Source organism: Malaclemys terrapin, chromosome 10 (genome assembly GCF_027887155.1).
Source record: "Malaclemys terrapin pileata isolate rMalTer1 chromosome 10, rMalTer1.hap1, whole genome shotgun sequence".
NCBI lineage: Eukaryota > Metazoa > Chordata > Testudines > Emydidae > Malaclemys > Malaclemys terrapin.
The window spans coordinates 24,154,470-24,174,638 of NC_071514.1; the positions used below are offsets into that span (position 1 = coordinate 24,154,470).

General features: G+C 42.0%; 1 protein-coding gene across 1 annotated transcript in view; it reads right to left on the reverse strand.

Moving 5' to 3' along the window:
- The window catches only part of WDR72 (WD repeat domain 72), a 214,804-nt gene that overhangs the window by 188,590 nt on the left and 6,045 nt on the right, over window positions 1–20,169 (reverse strand). The window contains exon 2 of the mRNA XM_054042143.1: window positions 12,644–12,831. The gene's annotated coding sequence lies outside the window, so the exon portion shown is untranslated. The remainder of the gene's footprint in view (window positions 1–12,643; window positions 12,832–20,169) is intronic.

Here is a 20,169-nt window from a genome sequence, read left to right on the forward strand (position 1 = left end):
CTATGGTTCTCCAGGCTCTTGCGGATCACCAGGGGCGTTTCATTGACATTAACGCAGGCTGGCCCGGAAAGGTGAATGACGCACACATCTTTCGGAACACTGGCCTGTTCAGGAAGCTGCAAGCCGGGACTTTTTTCCCAGAAGATCACCGTAGAGGAAGTTGAAATGCCCATTTTGATCCTTAGAGACCCCGCTTACCCTTTAATGTCGTGGCTCATGAAACCCTACACAGGGAGCCTTGACAGCAGCAAGAAGCGGTTCAACAACAGGCTGAGCCGGTACAGAATGACTGTGGAGTGTGCTTTTGGCCGTTTAAAGGGCCACTGGCGCTCTTTGTATGGGAAGCTGGACTTGGCTGATGACAGCATCCCCGCAGTTATATCCGCGTGCTGTACCCTCCATAACATTTGTGAAGGGAAGGGTGAGAAATTCACTCAGGCATGGAACTTGGAGGTTCAACGCCTGGAGACTGAATTTGAACAGCCAGCGAGCAGGACTATTAGAGGGGCCCAGCGCAGGGCTGCAAGGATTAGGGATGCCTTGAGGGAGCAATTTGAGGTTAAAAGCCACCAGTAATGTCTGGTGCCCTGCACAGGAGTGAAGTGGTTCCAATGTTAGTAGGAATCTGTGTTTGCTACGCTGACTTGCAGTGCCTGTTGCTTTCCTGGGCTAAGGTATCTTTTACTTTATGCAATAATAAAGAATGTTTCCAAAGCCAAAAAATCCATTTATTGAAAAGAAAATTCATTTATTGAAAAGAAACACAACTGCTTGGGAAACAGAAAGGGCAAGGGGATGGGGTGGGGAACGGTACAATCACAGACTTGCGTATGTCCTGTTATCATACTCAGCCTTCCTGTCTGGAGTGCTGTGCAATGAGTGCTGCACTTCAGGATGGCTATACTGCATAGTGATGGGGGTTGAGTGCAGTGGGTAAGGGTCATAGTTTTCAAGGCTGGGTGGTGAAACTATAGGTGTTGGAGGCAGCTGGTAGCGATAAGAATCCGGATATTGGGGAAAGTGGGTTGGAGGTGACATGGGGGCACAAGGGAAAGAGTTTTGGGACAAGGGCTGCGGGGGGGTGGGGGGGTGGTGGTGCTCCGCCTGCATGGCTACGAGTGCCTGGAGGGAGTCTGCTTGGCGCTCCATTATGCTTATCAGCCGCTCCGTGCTTTGCTGCCGGAGCACCGCGCTTTTGTGCCGGCGCTCCTCATTCTGCTGGCAGATTCTCCTTTCACTCTCCCTCCACTTCTGTGCTTTTAGATTCTCTTTAGTGACTGCTGCATTACTTCATGCAGCATGTCTTCTTTGCTTCTACGTGGTCTTTTCCTGATCCTTTGCAGCCTCTCGGCCAGTGATAAGATGGACGGCTGAGATCTCAAGGTTGCATCTGTAAAGGCAAAATGCAACACTTAACAGAGGCAGCATTGTTCACACCAGACAGAGCAATGATTCCCCCGTACTTAAGGAGGGCAAGCACAGTCTACACAATAGCATAATTTGCCCGTCCCAAAGCGAGCGCACATAACCCACAGAAGCCCCAAAATGGTGAGTAAGCACAGGGGCAAGGAGGACTGATTATTTCAGGGCTGTACTGTCTTCTGGGTTTCTGTGCCTTGGGGAGAGCCAACAGCTGCAGGGGGCACCTTATACTGAACACTGTCCCCACATTTTCAAGAGGAGTTCATCCTGGAAGATATCTCACTGCTGAGGGTGACCTGGGAAGCAAGGGAGGGTCTTCTACTACAATGTGGCTTCTGCCCTGGCTTGCCTATGTGCAGCAGTGGTCCCCCTGCCCCTCACAGCACAGTGGCGCAGACATGTTAGCCTGACTGGGACAGGGACCACAGTAGCTCTCCCAAGAAACCTGCGCAAGCGCATTGCCCAAGTTCTGGATGAGACCTTTGAAGAGATCACTGAGGCTGATTACCATGATGTGAGAGAGCACATCAATGCCCTATTCCGCATCTAGGCATGCAGCCCTAACTGTCCTCGTCCCAAGAGCCCACACCTAATAACTTCCTTCCCAAAATAAAAGCTGCTTACCGGGAACCTCCTCTGGTGTTTGTCCTTGCCCAAGCACCGGCCATTGTGACTGGCTACCTTTCTCCTGGCTTGAAAACGGCTCCTGGCTGCATGCATCTGGGGATTCCGGGGTGTCTTCCTCCTCCTTGGCACCCTTGCTCCCGCTTTCCTCCTCCTCCTCCTGCCTTGTTGAACTGGGCTCTGAAGTGTCCATGGTGGTACTTGGAGGGAAGGTGGGGTCGCCCCCAAGTATCGCGTCCAGCTCTTTGTAGAAATGGCAGGTCACAGGGGCAGCACTGGAGTGCCGGTTTGCCTCACAGGCTTTGTGGTAGGCATTCCGCAGCTCCTTCACTTTTACCCTGCACTGCAGTGCGTCCTGGTCATGGCCCCTTTCCATCATGTCCCTTGATATCTGCCCGAAGGTATTGTAATTCCTATGGCTGGAGCGCAGTTGGGACTGGACAGCTTCTTCCCCCCAAACACTGATGAGGTCCAGCACCTCGCTATTGCTCCATACTGGGGATCGCCTGGCGCGTGGAGGCATGGTCACCTTGAAAGATTCGCTGAGAGTACTGCACGCCTGGCTGAGCAAACTGGAAGGGGATTTTCAAAATTCCCAAAGAATTTAAAGGACGGGTCTGGTGGTTGGTCACCTGAGGGCAGGGCAGTAGAGTTCAAAGTGACGACCAGAGTGGCTAGGACAGGCACTTCTGGAGGCCGATCAGAGCTCATTAACAGACCAGGGGGTCCACACTGGCGCTGCGGCGCTCCAGCGGGGGCGCATCACACATTATTCAATTCGCCGAGGTGGAGTACCAGGAGCACTCTAGCCGCGGAGTCAGAGCGCTCTACATGCCTTGCAAATGTGGACGCGTCATGAGTTAGGGCGCACTGGGCTGCTTTAGTGCACTCTAACTTGTAAGTGTAGCCAAGCCCATAGTGTGAGGACACCTTGTGACTAATCAGTTGGAGATGTACATTATGGGCCTAAATTTCAGAACAGACCAAAATGGAACTTGGACAATGTGCACATAAACCTATTTTGACTGCACAAATGCTCATTTGCAGGTTCAGTGTAGGTAGTAAATTCTGAAACTCTCGACCTACAGATATTTATCTAAAGCTGCAGAGTTGGTTGAATAATACTAATCAAAGAGTGCATTATAATATATATAAAAGAAATAGTTTTGAAAAAATATTTGGCCTTCTTTATTTACAAACTATCCTGAATTTCCTGGCAGAGTTCTAGGTTTCAATGACGTTAGAGAGCAAGCTAGGTTACAAGGACAAAAAAGGTGTTCTGAAATAACATTTGGGGTTTATATCTCATTCCATTCTGACATTACGCCATCACATTACACATGATTTAATTGTTTGCACTGTAAAGTTATTGTGGTTACTTCAGATTAACACTAAGAACTGAATTTGAATGGAATGTAATCATAGTCTGAATGGAACTGATGTAATTATAGTCTCAGATAATGTACATTTTGGAGGTGAATTATTTAATGTAATCAAAAGAAATCCATAATGCATCTGAAACTTTGAAATATACATTTCTTTCTATCTATGTTTAATTTTTGTTTGTTTTTGCAGTTCTATAATTTAAAATATCTCAACAGGGTTTTTTTAAATTGTAATAAAGCAAAACCCCTTTCACTTCTGAGATAAGATCTTTTATGCCAAGTTTCAGTTTCAAAGAGATTTTTTGTGTGCAAGTTATAAACCCCATAAAATATAAGTTTAATGGAAATGATGACAGATTCTTGATTATAGCTGTGCCAGTGAACAACCCTAAATATAATATTTTAAATATAACATTGAGATATAGCTTTTTCTGCACAAGCTATCAAGGTCAAATACATTTATTTGGATTTTGGTAGTATCCACACTGAAAGCAAAATGAGATAACCGAAGTCAGCTTATTTAAAAAATAATAGAATTCTCTTTCTCAGAAAAGGTAAACATTGTAGTAATTTGAAGTTGTCGGTGCTAACAGAAACTTCAATTGTACGTTTTGTAAACAATAGACACTTATTGTGAAAGTGAAACAACTGTATGAGGCCATGTAATGTAATGGATAAACCCAATGTAGCTTTTGCTTTTGGAAACTTCTTGTGAATTCTGCCTGTAATCTCAAATAAATGAGTTTGACAGCCTCTCCTTAATCATCGATAGATGGAAGTTTCCATAAGAAAAGCTGTCACATACATTTTAACACAATTTGACACAAGGGAAGGTCACTGCTCAGAACTTAATTGGATCTCACTGAGAGGGTCAAAAACTCCATAGTCTCTATTTTGTCTTTCAGCACCATATTTTCTTATCTGGGGAAAACTAGTCATTTCATAAAAATAACTACACCTCTACCCCGATATAGCGCGACACGATATAATACGAATTTGGATATAACGCGGTAAAGCAGTACTCCGGGGGAGCGGGGCTGCGCACACTGGCAGAAAGCAAGTTCGATATAACGCAGTTTCACCTATAACGCGGTAAGTTTTTTTGGCTCCCGAGGACAGCGTTATATTGGGGTAGAGGTGTACTATGCATATTAATACTGTAACCTAATATCCAGTAGAAACTTGGTCTGTCCCACAAAATATATATTCACTATTTCCATTTCCTTTATACTAAAAGATTGGTATTAAAATAAAATGTTCTTGTTACATTCACAAACTGTATAGCACAAGGCATTCTATTTAAATAATATATTGTTCCTCATCAATAGTATATTTTTGGAAGTTTCAATATAATATGCAACATGGTAGTATCAATATAATATAATGAATTTTTTTTTAGTACTGATCCTAGGCAAAACCAAAAACTCCAATACCTATTATAGCCCCGTTCTGAAGTTTTCATTTTCATCCTTCCTGTAGTAATACCAAATAACTGTTGTTGAGCTAAAGTTTCTAAGTGATTAAAATAGCGTTTATACAATAGTTGTTCAATGCAGATGGGTCTACACACAAAGTTGCACCAGTTTAACTAAAAAAAGAAGAACAGGAGTACTTGTGGCACCTTAGAGACTAACAAATTTATTAGAGCATAAGCTTTCGTGGACTACAGCCCACTTCTTCGGCTGTAGTCCACGAAAGCTTATGCTCTAATAAATTTGTTAGTCTCTAAGGTGCCATAAGTACTCCTGTTCTTCTTTTTGCGGATACAGACTAACACGGCTGCTACTCTGAAACCAGTTTAACTAAAAGTATGATGTTACACCAATTTATCTAACCTCGTAGAACTCTGTGTGTGGACACTTTTACGTACATTTAAATCTCGCTTGCATCTGTTAAGCTTGTCCCAAACTGTTAGAGGTCAGATTTCAGGGTGGCCATACAGCAAGTTGCGCCAATTCAGCTAAGTGGTTGAGTTAGATTGCTGCAACTTCTGTATGTCATAAGTGCTCATGTAAAGCCTGACCCCAACCCCCATTGAAGTAAATGACACTCTGTCCATAGAGTTCAATAAGAATTGCAGTTTTACCAGATCCAAGCATTTAAAAATCATGAAATTGGCTTAAAAGTCATGAGATTTTAAAAATAATACATTATAGTTCTTTTTTACTTATTTTCTTGCTTTCGCACCTTTAGGGTTCACATTTGCAAGCTCATGTCCACAGCCTTTGGGCTAAAAACTTACCTTTTTTAAAAATGAAAGTTGAGATTCTGGTATATTCACAGGACTAGTCTAGAGTTTTAAGAAAAACACCAAATATCATGAGACTTATGTTAAAACTGTGAGAGTTGGCCACATAATGGGTCCATTCATTTTTGCATAACGTTTCTCAAAGGGCTTCTCTGCTGGCCCGGGTCACCAAAGTGCATCATGCTTTGGCCTCTCCCATTTTGCTCTGAAATGCTCCTCCCTCCCAAAGCTCTTTTCCACCAGCCTTGCTGCAGCCCACTATTCTCTGCAAAGAGAATCTACAGATGATGCTAGAAAGCAACTGTCAATTACATTTGCACCACTGAAGTGGTGCAAAGCGTAATTAGGTCGAGCTGAGGGTCTAGTCTTCTGAGTTTAACAACAGTCTTAGGAAGCTTTATGACCTTCACTAATTATGTTCCAAATTAAATATTTTACCATACTCACACAAGTATGTATGCAAACAAAAATTTTATTGTCTGAGTGAAGTCAGCACTCTGGCAAGGGACACATAAGCTTATCAAGAGTTTATTTTTATTGTTGTATTTCTTTTTCCTGTTTGTGTAGCTCTGGTTGTCAACAGTAGTCTGCGTACTTTTCATAAAGATAGATCAGACTGATTGTGTAAATACAGACTGAGAGCAGAGATCGAAGCAACTAGGTTGTATCTTAGAACCAGTAATAAAACATGTCTCGTACAAATACTGTTTATGCAGAATTTGTGATGTATAGAGAGTATGCTTGAATTTAATTTTTTTTATTGAATCAGAGCTGAAATGAATTAGATTATAAGTGAAAGTATCACATATTACACCAGCTAATGATACTGGGAAAAATGCACAGAGAACACAACTGATAAGTAAGGCTGATCATGCCCTGCAAGGGCACTCCACAAGTCCAAGGATAATATAGGGAAAGGGGATGTGCAGTGGGCAGGCTGGGGTGCTGTGGGTGGGATGGGACACAGGGGCCTTTTTTCTGTGGGTGGTACAGTCATGACCTCAACTGCTAGTGGTATTCTTTGTGATTTTCTTCATAATGTATTGTCCATTGTTAGGTAGTTTAATATGTGCAACTGGGAATGAGGAGGCCTATATTCTAATTCCAGCTCTGCCACTGATTTACTTTGACTGTGACACCTCTCAGAGCACCCAGGGTTGAGGGTCACCTTGTTGCCACCTGCCTCCAGCCCAAGGGAGTCTTGCCTATGTTAGCTGGGTGTTGGCTCCCTAACACAAACTGCCTGTCAGCCATTCAAGCACTCTCCTTTGGTCTATACCAGCCTTGCTTTTACCTAGAACAGGGGTCGGCAACGTTCGGCACGCGGCTCGCCAGGGTAAGCACCCTGGCGGGCTGGACCAGTTTTATTTACCTGCTGACACGGCAGGTTCGCCGTCCCGGGCCAATGGGGGCGGCGAGAAGCGGCGAGGGCAAGCGATGTGCTGGCTGCGGCTTCTCACCGCCCCCATTGGCCCGGGACAGCGAACCGCGGCCAGTGGGGGCCGCGATCGGCCGAACCTGCCGCGTCAGCAGGTAAATAAAACTGGCCCGGCCCGCCAGGGTGCTTACCCTGGCAAGCCATGTGCCGAACGTTGCCGACCCCTGGCCTACAAGGTTGACAATAGATGCACCGCAGCCCCCAAGTCCCTTCAAAGTGTCCCCATGTGGTATCCAGCTCCTGATCACCACACAACCACAGAATTCCCAGATCCTGTATTCCCAAAGGAACAATGTACCCCTGTTTGACAGTTTTACCTTAGACTACTGCTCCTGTATTACATATAGCACTTGAGTTCAATTGTAATAAAACAAAAGGACATTTATTTAAGAAAGAGTAGAGATTCAGATAAAAACAAATATGAATGATAGAAACAAATGGTTACATGTAAAACAAAATAATAAATTGTGAAGTATGGCCTACACTTATTAATAGTTACCTTTCCTAGCTAATAAAGTAGAGATTCTCACCCCAAAGTTCAGTCTTTTGCAGGACATGTTAGCCCCAAGGAGCTAGGACCATGTCTTTCATGAATCAACCCTGGAACCCTCCTAAAGTGAAGGGATCCAGAGTGTCTTTCTCCACTCAGTCTCTTGTTGTTATTCACAGATAGGGCACTCCCCTCAATGTCCTTTCATTCCTTTTCACTTCCAAGTAGTTTTGATGTTTATAGTTTGCCTTTGATGGTTTTCAATTGACTTTTCTGGGTTGCTGCAAAGATAGACAATTGAGCAATACATTACATAATCAGCTAGTCAGGGAGGGGTGAAATTCCCTCCTGCTTGAATGGGCCTTCACTAAGACATGTGACTCTCTGGTAACTCACTTCACTTCAAGACCACAAGACCATCAGTTTAAATATAGTTACATTATTCCTTAACTATTACCCACACACACATCTCACAATGGTTATGAGTATCAATAGGTTGCAAGCTCTCAGTAGAGACCTCACATGCTACCCTTTATGGATAAGTAACATGAAAGTGATATATTAAGTGTAGTGACTTTGTCAGGTCTGAGACAGGAGTTGCTTGTAAAGAACAGTGAGCTTTTTGCCAGTTGGCACCACAGTAACAATGATCATATGCAAGACACTTGGGGCTAGATTCACAAAGGGGACTTAGGGCATGTCTTCACTGGCAACGTTAAAGCGCTGCCATGGCTTATGTCAGTGTTTCCCAAACTTGGGACGCCGCTTGTGTAGGGAAAGCCCCTGGCGGGTCAGCCCGGTTTGTTTACCTGCCACATCCGCCGGTCCGGCTGATCGCGGCTCCCACTGGCCGCGGTTCGCTGCTTCAGGCCAATGGGAGCTGCTGGAAGTGGCGGCCAGTACGTCCTTTGGGAAACACTGGCTTACATAGTCGCAGCTCTAAAAAAACCCATCTCCACGAGAGGTGTAGCTACCAGCACTGACTGGTGCACTGTCTGTAATGGCACGGTACAGTGCTGAAACTTGCAGCGCTCAGGGGAGTGTTTTTTCACATCCGGGAGCGAGAAAATTTCAGCGTTGTAAAGTGCCATTGTGGACAAGCCCTTAGGTGTTGCAAACTAGGTGTCCAGCTGGAGTTCCCAATTTTGACTTAGGTGCCCAGGCTCCCCATACAATGCATAGGGAGAGTTATTTACCTAGATAGGGATTCTCAGAAGCGAGCAAAGTGAGTAGCCAGAAGTGGCAAAAGCACCCTAAAAATGTGTGTGTGGAGGGGTCACAGGCACCCAAGTCATAGCCCTGCCCCTGTACCACCCCTTCTCCCCAAGCCTCCACCCTCCCAGGCCCCATTCTTGCACTGCCCCTTCTCCGTGAGTCCCTGCTCTTGTGCTGCCCCTTCCCTGTGAGTCTCTGCCCCGCCTCTTTCCCCAAGATCCTGCTCCCATCCTGCGTCTTCCCTGCTGCTCTCCACCCTCGCCCCTCATCAGTCACCCTTATGGCCAGTAAAAAGTGATGGGGCCCATAGACCCTTAACTCCACCTATTCTGGCACACTTGTGAGCAGGTGAGATGCATTAGGGGCCTGATCCTCAAAGGAATTTAGGCATCTTGGCTCAGATCAAGTTAGACATCTAAATACCTTTGGGGATCTGGGCCCAACAGATCTGGGCCATAGGCACCTCCCTCCACTTGGGATTCTCAGCTGTGAGCCCTCTCCTTGAGTTAAGCACCTAACCCAGGTCAGCCCTAGATATTGGAGCCTAAATATTGGATTAAGGGGATTGAGGAAGCAGTTAGGAGATAGATGAGCAAAGGTATTTAGGCTCCTAATCTCTCTTCAGCTAAATTTAGTTATTTGTAAACTGGGGTTAATAATACGTAGCTTTGAAAAAATTACAAGATCCTCAGATTAAAGGTTCTATGTAAGTGGAAAGCACTATGGACCTGATCCAAAGACCACAGAAGTCAATTGAAAGACACCTCTCAGTTGACTTAATTGAACCTAAATTTCAGCCCCTATATTCTCATCATATTCTTCGTCATAATTATTGTAATCAATTAATTCATTTCCTATGCTATCTTCCCTTTAAATTAAGGAGTCCCCCTTCACCAAAATGGGCAGGAGACAAAGTAACTCTTAGTAAAGTAAAATATTCGTCTGGCCTCCATTAAAAATCAGGACATGTTCTTGGGATGAAGAACAGCAATTAGTGGTTAACAATGTTGTTGACAGATGTCAGCATACTGTAACAAAACAGCATTAGCTTAGATTACATCAGGGCAGAGTTGTCAAGGACTGAGGATTTATTATATGTCTAATGTGATGAAATATTGATGAAATATGTCACATTTTCATGTCAATAAAGCTATTGTTTTGCAAAGATAAACTACAGGCATATATACCACCGGATACACTTCTGAATATTTAAGGATGCAGTTGATTAAATCACTGTTTTTATGAGAATAAATGTAATTTCACAAATTGGGGTAGGATACATGGATGAAAAATGTCTTTTTTTCTCGTTACATTCTGGAATTAAAGTAAGGAAATGCCTACCAATACAGAATGCCATTGCTTTTCCTCTCTTTCTTCTAGTGGATTTACTTGTTGCAAGCTATCATGATTTTTGGAGAGGATAATAATGCAATAACCTTTGAGTCCAAGCACATTGAATAATTCCAGAATAACAACAAATACAATAATGACTTTACTGTATCTACTCTAATTGTAGGTTTCAGAGTAGCAGCCGTGTTAGTCTGTATCCGCAAAAAGAAGAACAGGATGCATCCGAAGAAGTGGGCTGTAGTCCACGAAAGCTTATGCTCTAATAAATTTGTTAGTCTCTAAGGTGCCACAAGTACTCCTGTTCTTCTTTTTACTCTAATTGTAAAGATTCATGAGAAGTAAATACAATACATACTGAAAGACACTAGAGGGAGCAACAGGAAAATGGTTGAAGGGAATAAGATGGCTTTAACTTTGCATTTTTGTGAGTTTAGCCGAATAAAGAATCTAGTTGAATCCTTAGTAACTATTTGTTTAGCTCAGCTAAAGTATGGATGCTGTTAGTTATAGTTGAATTATATTTAGACCTGATTTTGTCCATGGTAATACACCCTTCTTTAAAGGGTTCTTAACTTGCCCTAACAGTTTACTTTGAGGTTAAATCTGGCTAAATAAGATTTCACCCCAGGGACATACTTTCTTTTTAGAGAAGTCGTTTTCTCTGGCTGTAGCCTTACAGAACAAATGCATAGATCTGGAAATGAGTAGAGCTGGGCAAAAAAATTTATGACATTTAGAATTTAAAAATTCTTAAACAGCAGAAAAAAACACAATGACGTTTTCATGTCATTTTCCCATTTTGAAATTAAATTAAATTTTTATTTTAAAAAAATCTCAATTTTAGTGAGGAATGGGAATGAAAAACAGAAGAAACCCATTTTTAAAAATACTAGAAATCAGTTGTTTCAGACTCCTTTGTATGTATGGTTGTATTTATTTATTTTGTTTGTAATTCAAAATAGCTTAGCTTTTAAGGGCATATTTTCAGGCCAGGCCTCTTTGATCTTTTTGTGCCCCCACAAATGAAATGTTGATGCAATTCTGAGTAGGATACATTTCAGTAAGATGTCTCAGAAATGAAAATTAGAGATGGCCAACTTTGTCTAATCAGTCCTAATTTGGTAATTACATATAGTGACACAAAGCAGTTTGTAGTAGGTTACTAATTCAAAATATAATCTTATAGGCAGCTCTTCAAATACTAGTTATCCACAGTTTGAATCCAGAGCTCATCTAGGCCTCCTTCAGTCATTAACCATCTTGTTTTGGTGGGATATTGCAGTAGGCACTGTGGAAGAAACCAAGCTGCCTTTTTAAATTAACCTTTTTTTTTTTTTTCCTTTTAGCCTTAACTAATTGGGGATGTAAAGAAGATGAGGGGTTAACAAAAAATAATTTGGGTAGGGAGGCATTCGTATGCTTTTTAAATTCTACACTTTGTGTCTTAGAGAGTCTTAGAGAGCACCTTTAAGACGTATGATCCCATTTTAATGGAAGGTACCTTTTAGTGGGAATTGTTTAGATGGATTATTACGCGTGTAAAAATTTCAATTTTTGAAGTACTTACAAGTCCTTCGACTGATTTTCACCCATTTTTTAAGCGTGTGGGGGTGCCCTGTCCACTGCAGCGGCTCATAAACTAAGACACGTCTTTATTGTGTCCATTGAGTACAGCGGCTTATAAAGCTAAAATTACCACACCACTTTTTGGGCACTCACACAGGAAAGATTATCTAGGATGTCCATGACCCTTCTACACCTTCCTTCAGCAAAGGGCGTTGGCTAGTTTCAGAGAGAGATGCCGCGTACTCTAATTGCTTCCGGTAAGGTGATCAGATCAGTCAGTGATTTATTCGGGGAGGAGGGGGTGGGGGAAGATGAGGTCACACAATTCTAGACCCAGGCAGACCCCTCGCCAGACGATGCCAGGCAGAGAGAGCTGCCTTAGTCAGGATCTTTTACCGATCCCCTAAGATGCAGCCACTGAGCTTGTTTTAGAGATATCCCCGGTCATGAGCTTGTAGGCTTCGCAGGCAACTTTGAGCATCTTTCGGTGACCCTTATTTACACTGGCACACACACACACCAAGGCCTTTATTTCTTCGTACCACGATACATTGTTTTTTTTTTTTCTTTTTCTTTTTTTTGTTTTAACCTGAGGGCGTCATCACAACCCCTCTGTCCGGACTGAACACACCTGTGTTCTTCTTTGAGGACATCACCACAACCCCTTAACTTAATAGGTCTGACCTAAGCCACACATTGGCTTACCCTGGGGCAACAACACACATTTCCCAGCCCCACGTATGCATACAACTAACCTTACATGGAGCAACCAATTTCCCAACACCGTTCTGTGTCTGATCTCCTTGCATATGCAAAAGTTTGCATGGCGTGAGCCCAAAGGGACAGACGGCCCCACGGTCAGTCCTCCTCCGATACCCCAGTAGAGATTTCAAAAGGTCTCTTACCTCTGGGTTGGGATCTGGGGTTCGAAGGGGGACGGTCCATAGTAGCGGTCACTGCCTCAGCCGGGCGTAGCCATCCGAGTCACGGCACCAAATATTGTGGAAGAAATGAACTTCAGAGACAGCTTTATTTAGGACATGGAATTGCAAGGGAAGAACACAGCTGACAGAGAGCATCTTTGCCTCAGTTTCTTCAAAATATAAGCAATATTACACAAGCATTTATACATTTTAATGGCATGTATTAATTAAAAACATTTGAGGTTTGTTTATGTTATGTTTTGCCCATTTTTGTATTTTTTTACTTTTGTTTTTAAAACATTGCTATTTTAAGGCTGGGTCATGGTGACTTTACTTTGCTGTTTTTTTACCCGCTTTTGACGTGATCCCTGCTTTCACAGGTCCTGCGTTATTAAGCTAAGACTTAGCATGACAGTTGCTTTGTTTTTTACAACTGAGAGGCCTATATTTAAATTTTTGTAACCCTGTTTCCACAGCACAGAGTGTGGGATTGAACACTGGTTTAGTACAGCTGCACTTAGGAAAACAGAATAGGTTAATTAATTACACACTGTCATTTTTAAGTTTGAATGATCTTGTTTTTGTCAGTTTGTATTATAGTTGTGACGATATTTACATGGTTTATTTAATATTGTGTGAATATACATTGTCATCCAGATAAAGAATGTGGGTTTACTTACTATACATAGTACTTTGATTCTATCATGCTAATGTAGCATGATATACTGCCTAGTTAATGTTTGTATCTTATATGAAATTTGTTCCATATATTTACGGTTGAAGGTTTTCATGTAAGTATTTTGCTGTCAGGTAGCTAAATAATACTCATTAAGAATGGTAAAAATCCCATAGGACAGAACAAGTTTCATATGTTGATAGTAATGTCCTTTGCTTTTCTTACTCTCAACTGGTAATGCCTCTTTGGGTAACTTCGGGAAAATCCTCCAACTCAGTCTCTGAAAAGTTCCAAGAGGCACACGAAGATTGTCTTACACTTTTATATTTTTCTTGGACTCGACAGATTGATGGGCCTGACTTCTCAGTAGCTTAGAACCACAGAGCTTCTTTTATCCAGATGCCCAACTTCGTCTCTTCCTGAAACCTAAAGTCAAAACCAAAGATCCACCACCTTTTGAAAAGTATCAGGCACACCGCTCTAATCAGAATAACTGAACAAAATAACAAAGTCTCAAGCACCTGCAGTTGCCCCACTGCTGCAGGGAATCTCACAGACTTTTTGGAAATGAGGACATGCAATGTTTTGTGAAGTTAAAGGACTGGAGATGCCATTTCAGGTATATCAACTAGATCAGTGTGATCTAGTAAATAGGTCATTGGATGGAAGTCAGGTAATTTGGATTCTATTTCCACCTCTATCGCTTCCTTGCTGCATGTAATCTTGCCTTTCATTGATGGATTCATGCTGGCAGTGGGAATGGAGAGATCGCTAACACATGTTAATGATGAGAGACTGGGATGAAATCCTGGCTCCATTGAAGTTGCTGGGAGTTTGGCCATTAATTTCAGTGGGGCCAGGATTTCACCTCTGGAGCAGAAAGCATCCCTCAGTTAGTAAATTCCGAAAGGGGTGGCATGTATGTCAGATAGCTGAAGGCCTGGCTACTCCTCTACCAGCAGGCCAAACTCCCTTGGGGTTATGCAGTCTAGGCAGATGTAATACTGGATAATAATACTCATTCAACATGAGTAATGATTGCAGAATATGGGCCTTAGCCTGGGGGGTATTGGAAATCATTAGGGACACCAACAATGTATCCAAGGTCTAGGGAAAGGCCGAAAGAGGGCAATAACATTGTGGCATATTCAGATTGAGCAGAGAATAAAGCCAGCCAGAATAAATAAGTCTGGTTCTTTTTAATGTTTACCCTAATCACATTTCCCCCTATTTCTTCTTCAGACATTTCAATCTTCATAAATGAAGCCATGTGCTTAGAAATCCCTTGAGGTCTAGTGTTTCTTGAAATAGGTGTCTCTAGAAATCAGGTGAAATCTTGGTGAAACCAATTGTTTGTTGATATGTGGCAGTTTCTTACTCACTTCATCTGGCCAAATAACTTATTCCTTATGTTTATTATCCTTGAAATAGGAAAAGTTGTGTGAAAATGACCAAAATAGTCTGATTCCAGAGCCTACTGCTAAATTAATTGCTACAACATCTCCACTTCATCCTTGGTTTTCACTTCTATTCCTATTTTTCCTCTCTTTATCTTCCCTGTCTCTCTCTTCCTTTTTCTTTTCTATTTCATTTCTTCTTAACATAGGTGAACTCCAACTGGCCAAATGCTTTGAGTATAGATATCAGGATTTTTATAATGAATAACATTGTGATGCTACACCCCCATATTCTTCATAGAACTATCATTATAATATGAATATGGCATAACTAAGGTATATTTTAGGCAAGATGAGTCAAGTGAGATATCATTGGAAAGGTTATGATTTACTGAATATGATTATCCTATTTGTATGCATGTATCATTTTTGTATCTAAAGTTAGGACTATGAACTATGTAACAATTACAACTTTTTGCACCTGGGGAACGCCCACCAGAAGGAATTCAATCAGCCTGGATAGGCCATTAGGGAGAACAATAGGACTTTGAAGATGCTAATCTCCCCCCTTCCTGAGAATTTTTCTGGGATGCTGCTTTGACACTGCAGGGTCAGGTGATCATGTTATCTGGTACTGGACACCATCTTGGCCTTCTAGTGTTTTTCCACTGAGGGGAGGTGGGGATCAAACTGGGAAACAGGATTCCCGCCTTTTGCAAATCCTATTTAAGGCTGGGGAGTGAGTTAACCTGGGTTCTTTCTTCACTGAATCCCCACCAGGATGACTGCTGGAAACAGCTGCGACAGTGCTTTAACTTAGCTTGTGTAGTTGTGGCAGAGCACTGGGGAGAGCTCTCCCAGCACTCTAATAAAACCACCTCCACGAGAGACGTAGCTACCAGCGCTGTGAGCACGGCTACCAGCGCTGGTGCACTGTCTACACTGGCGCTTTACAGTGCTGAAACTTGCTATGCTCAGAGGGTTTTTTTTCACACCCCTGGGCGAGAAAGTTGCAGCGCTGCAAAGTGCCAGTGTAGAGAAGCTCTAAGAAACAAAGACAAAGAAGGTGTGGGGGGGAGTACTGAATCCGGGCTAGGAATGGTGTCTGGCCCATGAAGGATATACTTGGTATTTTAAATTGCTAGCAAGGGCAGTTTGTCCTCAAGAAATTCTGCAACCTGCCTAAAACAACATTTAGCATGAGAAATTACTATTTTTACCCAATTTCTTTAGTGTATTAAGCCTAGCTTGCATGTTTGTTTTATTTGCTCAGTAATCTGCTTTAATCTGTTTGCTATCCCTTATAATCACTTAAAATCTACCTTTTGCAGTTAATAACTTGTTTTTTTTTTGTTTATTCTAAAACCAGTTTGTGTAATTCATAACTGTGGGGAGGGGGGGAGGAAGAAGCTGTGCATAACTTCTTCCACATTGAGGGAGAGGGCAGATTTCCTGAACTTACGCTGTATAGATTTATGTGCAGCACAAGACAATACAATTTTGGGTTTACACTCCAGAGGGGGTATGCACTTGAGTACTGGGCAATCCCCGAGCTGAGTCTTCCCACACACAACTGATCTCAGTGTCTGTGTCTTTTTGTAGCTGGGTGTTGCCCTACCTGTGTGTATGTGTGTGCTACAGGAGGCTTGAGGGCCTGGCCCAGCAGGACAGGGTGAGGGAGCCCAGGCTGGTGGAATAGGCAAGTTCAGTGGGACTCCAGTACATCAGGTGGCACCCTGGTGTGGGGGGATAACCCATCACAAACATCATGACAAATTTTGGTTTCCATAAAAATTCTGTATATAAGTTTCAGTTGTCAATCCTACACAGGTGTAACTATTTTTAATGATTTGGGAAACAGAAACATGTTTTGTATAACCTGGGATTTGGATAATCATTTTACACTGTACTGTGTTTTATTAGGGTCAGATTCTCCTGCCCTCACTCATATGGAATACCTTACTCCACAAGTAGTCCAACAGATATATGTGAGACTCAATACAAGTTTATTTCCAGAGCATTCATTTCACCTATGCTATGTTTCAAACTGCATTTCCCCTGGTTTTGGGGAGTGTCCTTATGCATTCAACCATCACTCCTGAATTTGACTTTCTGAATAGATTGCTTTCAACGATGCTACTGATTTCAATAACACTGCTCCATGTGAATAAAAGTGGCAGAACAGGGCCCAAAATAAGAATGTAGGTAAACCTCAATTATCTCAATTCTCTCCTCCACCCTCACCTCCCATCTGCAAGAAAAGATTCTTCTAGCCAAGAAGACAAGAACACAAATAGTTCTCATTTGCTTATTGGGAGATCTGAGTCCCCTTAGCAGGGTTAGAGCATCCATATGATGGACTAAGTGTTTTAAGTGTTTTTCTATAATGCCCTTCAATATATCCTCTATTCTGGACATTACATGATCATTCCATTTAATATGTGAACTTTATCTTGTCCACCACATCATTGAACCCTGCAGGCAACTCCTGTTGGCAGCAGCGAAACTACACATGGGGACCAAGAAGGGCATAATACAAATGAATATTTGAGATTATACTTCCAATACCTTTGTTTAAAGCACTGTTTAATATATGAGAAATGCTAAGATCTTCAGGACTCTTTTTGAAACACTGAATTTGGCTAAAAATCTTTATTATCTATTATTAGCTAAGTTGATATCAAAAAGCTATTTTAGCTGCCATTATCTCAGAAACCAAAATTCTTCCTGTTCTGCTAATGGGAGAAGAGAGAGTAAGTAGCTTCTTTCTCCCAATCCCTCATTCTCCACAGGAGCAGGGCAGAAGGAAGTATTAGGGAGGGACAATGGCTACCAGTATTATATCTGTCTAGGCTGCATAACCCCAAGGGAGTTTGGTCTGCTGGTAGAGGTGTAACCAGGCCTTCAGCTATCTGACACACATGCCACCCCTTGCAGAATTCACTAACTGAGCTTTCTGCTCCAGGAGTGAAACCCTGGTCCCACTGAAACTAATGGCCAAACTCCCATCAACTTGAATGGGACCAGGATTTCACTCCAGTTTCTTGTCATTAACATGTGTTTGTTATCTCATGAGTATTTTTCACTCATGTCAATCCTTCCACTGAAGACTATAGGACTATTTGCACAAGTAAATACTACTCATAGTGAAAAACAGTTGCAAAATCAGGCCCCAAATAAGGCTACAGTTGTTATAAATCCTTTCCCTTTGCCTCTTTTCCCCATAATCTTCTAAAAAATTCAGCATGTATTCATCACTGGTCTTGAGATATCACTTATGCTAGCTGTCATGACAGTAAAGCTCAGTCCTATTCAAGAATAATACTACATGCACTTATAGGAAGACTTGCAACTTCTCATTTATAAGAATCATTCATAAGGATTTGACATGTCTGGCTTACACACGGGGAACACTGGTATAAGGTTATCATGCCACACACCAACAGCTCTGCAATCTGACTGGATGTTTTTTAAAGAATGATTGCCTGTTGTAACAGGATGATGGAGTGTTATCAGGGGAGAATATAGAAGCTACATGATTTTAGTGCATGTTGTATTGCTTAGTAAGTTAAGTAATTTTAAGAAGTTAGGCAGTATGAGATACAGTTTGAAATTTTTAAATTGTAAGAAATATTGGGGCAACATTATGTTTATCAGGAGTGTGTAGATGACTTATACTGTTAAAATCATGTCCTCCTCCATTTTTTTTTTGTAAAGTGCAACATAACTACTATATTATGGAACATAAAATTATAAAAGATCTATATACATTTGAAGTTCACTAGACAAAATTCATTGCTCTTCTCCAGGGCTGAACAGTTCCTAGCCACTAGGTGTCACTAAATTGAAAATACAAGCAATCAGGAAAACAGATAAGTTTATCTGTATGTCTGAGTATAAGCAACAGAGATGTTACACCTTCAAAAATACTTCCTAGGGAGTAGATCTGCATGCTTTACCCAATCGATTTTCCCCAAATGACCAAAGTTTCTTCTTGAAAAGATCTCCAAACTTTCAAGACTCAGAGACTGGGTCAAATTACAAAGGATGAATATAAACAAATAACACAAGTATGTATGGACAAAATTTGAAAGGCCAGAGCACAAAATTATATTAAATTAGCTAGAGACATAAAGGGTAACAAGAAAACATTCTACAAATACATTAGAAGCAAAAGAAGAACGAGGACAGGGTAGGCTCGTTACCTAATGGGAGGGGGAAATAACAGAGAATATGGAAATGGCAGAAGTGCTAAATGACTTTTTTGTTTGTTTTCACCAAAGGGTTGCCAGGTGTCTGGTTTTCAGCCGGAACACCCAGTCGAAAAGGGATCCTCCCCAGCCTGGTGAAAATGAGCGAGTGAGTGAGGATGGGGGAGAGTGAGCAATGGATGGAGTGAGCGGGGTCGGGCCTCGGAGAAGGGGTGGGGCAAAGGTGTTCGGTTTTGTGCGATTAGAAAGTTGGCACTCTAACTTAATGAATGCCAGTGAAAATGAGTAGGATCAGAGGCTGAAATAGGGAAAGAACAAGTTAACAATTACTTAGACAAGTTAGATGTCTTCAGGTCACTGGGGCCTGATGAAGTACATCCTAGAATACTTAAGGAACTGACTGAGGAGATATCTGAGCCATTATCTATTATCTTCAGAAAGTCAGGGAAGATGGGTGAGATTCCAGAGGACTGGAAAAGGGCAAACACAGTGCCAATCTATAAAAAGTGGAATAAGGACAACCAGGGAAATTACAGACCAGTCATCTTAAATTCAGTACCTGGAAAGCTAATGGAGCCAATAATTAAGCAATTAATTTGCAGACTCCTAGAAAATAAGATAAGTAACAGTCAGCATGGATTTGTCAAGAACAAATCATGTCAAACCAACCTAATAGTTTTCTTTGACAGGGTAACTAGCTTTGTGGGTGGGGGGAAGCAGTAAATGTGGTATATCTTGACTTTAGTAAGGCTTTTGGTACTGTCTCACATGACCTCAAACAAACTAGGGAAATACAACTGAGATGGAGCTACTAGAATGTGGATGCATAACTGATTGGAAAAACGTTCCCATAGAGTAGTTATCAGTGGTTCACAGTCATGTTGGAAGGACATAACAAATGGGGTACCGCAGGGATCAGTCCTGGGTATGGTTCTGTTCAATATCTTAATTAATGGCTTAGATAATGGCATGGAGAGTACACTTACAAAGTTTGCGGATGATACCAAGCTGTGGGGGGGTTGCAAGTGCTTTGGAGGATAGGATTAAAATTCAAAATGATCTGGACAAACTGGAGAAATCGTTTGAAGTAAATAGGATGAAATTCAATAAGAACAAAAGCAAAGTACTCTACTTAGGAAGGAACTATCAGTTGCATACATACAAAATGGGAAATGACTGCCTAGGAAGGAGTACTGCAGAAAGAGATCTCAGGGTCATTGTGGA